Consider the following 6,891-nt stretch of genomic DNA (forward strand, 5'->3'; position numbering starts at 1 on the left):
ATTATTTACCATAATGTAATGATTACAATTAAACTTTCATATATTATAGATTCATTATCCACCAACTGAAATTTGTCAGGTCTTTTATTGTTTTAATACTGATGATGTAGGCATACAACTCCTGATAACCCAAAAAACCTGTCTCAATAAATTAGCATATCAAGAAAAGGTTCTCTAAACGACCTATTACCCTAATCTTCTGAATCAACTAATTAACTCTAAACACATGCAAAAGATACCTGAGGCTTTTATAAACTCCCTGCCTGGTTCATTACTCAAAACCCCCATCATGGGTAAGACTAGCGACCTGACAGATGTCAAGAAGGCCATCATTGACACCCTCAAGCAAGAGGGTAAGACCCAGAAAGAAATTTCTCAACAAATAGGCTGTTCCCAGAGTGCTGTATCAAGGCACCTCAATGGTAAGTCTGTTGGAAGGAAACAATGTGGCAGAAAACGCTGTACAACGAGAAGAGGAGACCGGACCCTGAGGAAGATTGTGGAGAAGGACCGATTCCAGACCTTGGGGAACCTGAGGAAGCAGTGGACTGAGTCTGGTGTGGAAACATCCAGAGCCACCGTGCACAGGCGTGTGCAGGAAATGGGCTACAGGTGCCGCATTCCCCAGGTAAAGCCACTTTTGAACCATAAACAGCGGCAGAGGCGCCTGACCTGGGCTACAGAGAAGCAGCACTGGACTGTTGCTAAGTGGTCCCAAGTACTTTTTTCTGATGAAAGCAAATTTTGCATGTCATTCGGAAATCAAGGTGGAAGACTGGGGAGAAGGAAATGTCAAAATGCCTGAAGTCCAGTGTCAAGTACCCACAGTCAGTGATGGTGTGGGGTGCCATGTCAGCTGCTGGTGTTGGTCCACTGTGTTTCATCAAGGGCAGGGTCAATGCAGCTAGCTATCAGGAGATTTTGGAGCACTTTATGCTTCCATCGGCTGAAATGCTTTATGGAGATGAAGATTTCATTTTTCAGCACGACCTAGCACCTGCTCACAGTGCCAAAACCACTGGTAAATGGTTTACTGACCATGGTATTACTGTGCTCAATTGGCCTGCCAACTCTCCTGACCTGAACCCCATAGAGAATCTGTGGGATATTGTGAAGAGAAAGTTGAGAGATGCAAGACCCAACACTCTGGATGAGCTTAAGGCCGCTATTGAAGCATCCTGGGCCTCCATAACATCTCAGCAGTGTCACAGGCTGATTGCCTCCATGCCACGCCGCATTGAAGCAGTCATTTCTGCCAAAGGATTCCCGACCAAGTATTGAGTGCATAACTGAACATTATTATTTGTTGGTTTTTTTGTTTGTTATTAAAAAACACTTTTATTTGATTGGATGGGTGAAATATGCTAATTTATTGAGACAGGTTTTTTGGGTTATCAGGAGTTGTATGCCAAAATCATCAGTATTAAAACAATAAAAGACCTGCAAATTTCAGTTGGTGGATAATGAATCTATAATATATGAAAGTTTAATTGTAATCATTACATTATGGTAAATAATGAAATTTAACACTATATGCTAATTTTTTGAGAAGGACCTGTATATGTGTGTACAGCACAAGCGAACACAGCTTCAAGTTTCCTAAAGGGGACTATTACATAAAGTGTAAGGTAAGGAAAAAAGATTACGTGAGGGAAGATAGAGAGATTAGTTTGGAAATATATGTAGGAGAAAGGTTATGGATGGCTTTATAGGTCAGTGTTAGTAGTTTAAACTGGATACGCTGGGAAATTGGGAGCCAGTGAAGGGATTTGCAAAGAGGGGAAGCAGAAGTGTAGCGAGGGGAGAGATTAGTCGGGCAGCAGAGTTAAGGATGGACTGGAGGGGTGCGAGAGTGTTAGAAGGTAGGCCACAGAGGATGTTGCAGTAGTCAAGGCAGGAGATGATGAGGGCATGCACAAGCATTTTAGTAGATTGACAGTTGAGAAAAGGACGGATTTTGAAAATATTTTTGAGCTGGAGGCGACAGGAGGTGATGAGAGCTTGGATGTGCGGTTTGAAGGACAGGGCAGAGTCCAGGGTTACTCTGAGGCAGCGGATTTTGGGGACAGGGGAAAGTGTGATTTCATTTATTTTGATAGATAGATCAGGTAGGGAAGATATGCGTGATGGAGGAAAGATAATGAGTTCAGATTTGTCCACATTGAGCTTGAGGAAGCGAGAGGAGAAGAAGGAGGATATGGCTGATAGACACTCTGGGATTCTGGACAGCAGAGAAGTGACATCTGGGCCAGAGAGGTAGATCTGAGTGTCATCAGCATAGAGGTGGTACTGGAAGCCATAGGACCTTATGAGATGTCCCAGGCCGAGTGTATAGATTGAAAAGAGTAAGGGCCCAAGGACAGAGCCTTGAGGACACCAACAGAGAGGGGGCGAGATGAAGAGGTAGTATGGGAGTAGGAAACGCTAAATGTGCGGTTGGTAAGGTATGAGGAGAGCCAAGATAGGGCGTGGTCTTTGAGCCAAAAGGAAGAGAGAATCTGTAGTAGGAGGCAGTGGTCAACTGTGTCGAAGGCAGAGGACAGGTCTAGGAGGAGGAGTATAGAGAATTGTCTGTTAGCTTTGGCTGTAAGTAAGTCGTTAGTAATTTTGGTCAGGGATGTCTCAGTGGAATGGTGGGGACGGAAGCCAGATTGTAGGTTGTCGAAGAGAGAGTTAGATGCAAAGTGAGAGGAAAGTTCTGCATGTACGTGCTGCTCAAGGAGTTTGGATGCAAATGGGAGCAAAGATATGGGGCGATAGCTGGACATAGCGCTTGGGTCTAGGGATGGTTTTTGAGAATAGGTGTGATTGTGGCATGTTTGAAAGCAGTGGGGAAGGTACCAGAAGTTAGTGATAGGTAGAAGAGATGGGTTAAAGTGTACCTGTCACCTGAATTTGCCTGGACAGGTTTGCGGTCATATGGGCGGGGTTTTCGGGTGTTTGATTCACCCTTTCCTTACCCGCTGGCTGCATGCTGGCCGCAATATCGGGTTGAAGTTCATGCTGTGTCCTCCGAAGTACACACCTGTGTAAGGCGCAAGATTGCCTTGCGCAGGCGTGTACTTCAGAGGACACAGCATGAACTTCAACCCAATATTGCGGCCAGCATGCAGCCAGCGGGTAAGGAAAGGGTGAATAAAACACCCGAAAACCCCATCCCTATGACGCAAACCTGTCCAGCCAAAATCAGGTGACAGGTTCCCTTTAAGGATGGGATTAGTGTGGTGGTGAGGTTGGGGAGGAGATGGGATGGGGTCAAGTGCACAAGTGGTGAGGTGTGATTTTGAGAGAAGATGAGCAAGCTCCCCTTCAGTGATTTTGGAGAGGGAGGTTATTGGGTTTGGGCATTGGTGTGGCATACAAAGGGGTTGTGGTGGTTGGACAACAAAGACTTGCCTTGTTTGGTCTATCTTATTTTTGAAGTGCGTGGCAAAGTCCTCGGCCACGATTAGGTAACTCGGATGGGGCAGTGGTGGGCGGAGGAGGGAGTTAAGTGTTGAATAGCTGGGGTTGTGGGATAGGGAAGATACCAGGGTTGTGAAGTAGGTCTGTTTAGCAGAGGTGAGAGCTGATTTGAATGCCAGTGTTGCTTATTTGAGTGCAGTGAAATCATCTTGCGAATGAGTTTCTTTCCAATGCCATTCTGCAATTCTGGATACTTGCCGAAGCTTTTTAGTGATGTTATTGTGCCAGGGTTGTCTATTGGTTCGTCGCAGTTTGCTATCCATGACAGGGGCGACCATGTCAATAGCTGATGCAAGAGTGGCATTGTAGAAACTAGTGGCAGTGTCTGTGTCATGGAGTGAGGATATAGAGGACAGTGGTAGGATAGAGTCAGAGAGTGTGTGAGTGTCTAGGTGTGCAAGGTTCCTGCGTGGGTGCGCATGGTGCTGGACATGGGTGACAGGTGAGGAGGACAGTGATGAGAAAGTGAGTAGATGGTGGTCAGATAGAGGGAGAGGGGAGGTTGTGAAGTTAGATAAGGAGCATAAACGAGTGAAGACCAGGTCTAATGTGTGTCCGTCTGTGTGGGTGGCTGAGGAGGACCACTGAGTAAGTCCAAAGGATGAAGTAAGGGACAGGAGTTTGGAGGCTGCTGACTGGTGGGTGTCAATGGGGATGTTGAAATCACCCATGATGATTGAGGGAATGTCAGCAGAGAGAAAGCGAAGGAGCCAGGTGGAGAATTGGTCAATAAAGGCAGTGGCCGGGCTCGGAGGTCGGTATATGACGGCCGTTTGGAGGTTGTAGGGGGAGTAGATGCGGACAGTGTGGACTTCAAAAGAAGGGAGGATAAGGGATGGTTAAAAGGTACATAATGCTCCATAAAGTTCGTGATGTGCCCCATAAGATGCTCCATAAAGTATACGCCCCTTACAGTGCCTACAAGTAGTATTCAACCCCCTGCTGATTTAGCAGGTTTACACATTTGGAATTAACTTGGCATTGTGACATTTGGACGGTAGATCAGCCTGGAAGTGTGAAATGCACTGCAGCAAAAAAGAATTTCTTTGTTTATTTTTTTTTTTTTAATTTGGAAAAGTTTTTTCAGAGGGTCATTTATTATTCAACCCCTCAACCCACCAGAATTCTGTTTGGTTCCCCTAAAGTATTAAGAAGTAGTTCAGGCACAAAGAACAATGAGCTTCACATGTTTGGATTAATTATCTCTTTTTCCAGCCTTTTCTGACTATTTAAGACCCTCCCCAAACTTGTGAACAGCACTCAAACATGGTCAACATGGGAAAGACAAAGGAGCATTCCAAGGCCATCAGAGACAAGATCGTGGAGGGTCACAAGGCTGGCAAGGGGTACAAAACCCTTTCCAAGGAGTTGGGCCTATCTGTCTCCACTGTTGGGAGCATCATCCGGAAGTGGAAGGCTTATGGAACTACTGTTAGCCTTCCACGGCCTGGACAGCCTTTGAAAGTTTCCTCCCGTGCCGAGGCCAGGCTTGTCCGAAGAGTCAAGGCTAACCCAAGGACTACAAGGAAGGAGCTCCGGGAAGATCTCATGGCAGTGGGGACATTGGTTTCAGTCAATACCATAAGTAACGTACTCCACCGCAATGGTCTCCGTTCCAGACGAGCCCGTAAGGTACCTTTACTTTCAAAGCGTCATGTCAAGGCTCGTCTACAGTTTGCTCATGATCACTTGGAGGACTCTGAGACTGACTGGTTCAAGGTTCTCTGGTCTGATGAGACCAAGATCGAGATCTTTGGTGCCAACCACACACGTGACGTTTGGAGACTGGATGGCACTGCATACGACCCCAAGAATACCATCCCTACAGTCAAGCATGGTGGTGGCAGCAGCATCATGCTGTGGGGCTGTTTCTCAGCCAAGGGGCCTGGCCATCTGGTCCGCATCCATGGGAAGATGGATAGCACGGCCTACCTGGAGATTTTGGCCAAGAACCTCCGCTCCTCCATCAAGGATCTTAAGATGGGTCGTCATTTCATCTTCCAACAAGACAACGACCCAAAGCACACAGCCAAGAAAACCAAGGCCTGGTTCAAGAGGCAAAAAATCAAGGTGTTGCAGTGGCCTAGTCAGTCTCCTGACCTTAACCCAATTGAAAACTTGTGGAAGGAGCTCAAGATTAAAGTCCACGAGACACCCAAAGAACCTAGATAACTTGGAGAAGATCTGCATGGAGGAGTGGGCCAAGATAACTCCAGAGACCTGTGCCGGCCTGATCAGGTCTTATAAAAGACGATTATTAGCTGTAATTGCAAACAAAGGTTATTCCACAAAATATTAAACCTAGGGGTTGAATAATAATTGACCCACACTTTTATGTTTAAAATTTATAAAAAATTTAACTGAGCAACAAAACTTTTTGGTTTGTAAGATTTATGCATCTGTTAATAAATCCTGCTCTTGTTTGAAGGCTCTAACTTATTTGCATCTTATTAAACCTGCTAAATCTGCAGGGGGTTGAATACTACTTGTAGGCACTGTATAATGCTGCATAAAGTTCATGATGGGCCCCATAAGATGCTCCATACAAAATACGCCCCTTATAATGCTGCATAAAGTTCATGATGGGGCCCCGTAAGATGCCATATAATGCAGTTTGTGCTGCAAAAAAAAAAAAAAAAAATTAAATTATCGCCTATCGTCGCTGACCGCTCCTCCTCAGTGTCGCGGTCTCTCTGCACTGACCACGTCATCGCGCCCTCTGACCTGAATGTCACAGAGGACCCGGAAGATATCGCAGCGGTGGAACCGGGAGAGGTGAATATTGCAAGTGCTCGGCCCAGCACCTGGCCCCCATAGCGCGCCGGAGTCCCCGACCTGCTCAGGACCCCGGTACTTACCCTGCTGCTAACGCTACCCGCCGGCCCTGTCAGCAGCCACCGGAACACTGACTTAATATCAATCCAGCTTGTATAAAACATCTTAGCTAGTGATAGCAAACGTGGTGGGATAAGGTGTCATCTGAGCATGCTCAGGTGCTAACAGAGACTTCGGCGTGCTCAAATAATATGTTAAGAGTCCCTGCAGCTGCATGTCTCGCGGCTGTTTGTTAGGCAATCCCTGCATGTTGTGCCTGTCGAACAGCTGCGAGACATGCAGCTGCTGGGACTCGGAACATAATACTCGAGCACGCCGCAGAAGCTCTAATAGTACACGAGCATGCTCAGATAACACCTTATCCGAGGATGTTCGCTCATCACTAATAGCACAATATGAGGCTGCATTCACGTCTGCGGTTCACGGACTGCAATCCCCGGACCAACAGCCTCATGGGGCTCTTTGGAACAGAAGACCAGCAGTCGGTCTGGGGATTGTGGTCCTTAAGTGGATGTGTAAACAGCTTCGGTCAGTTTAGCACAAGCTAGCCCTGCCGGAACTGGAAGGAGCTTGTAACTTACCAGGTTGATT

The sequence above is a fragment of the Ranitomeya imitator genome, chromosome 6 (assembly GCF_032444005.1).
Source record: "Ranitomeya imitator isolate aRanImi1 chromosome 6, aRanImi1.pri, whole genome shotgun sequence".
NCBI lineage: Eukaryota > Metazoa > Chordata > Amphibia > Anura > Dendrobatidae > Ranitomeya > Ranitomeya imitator.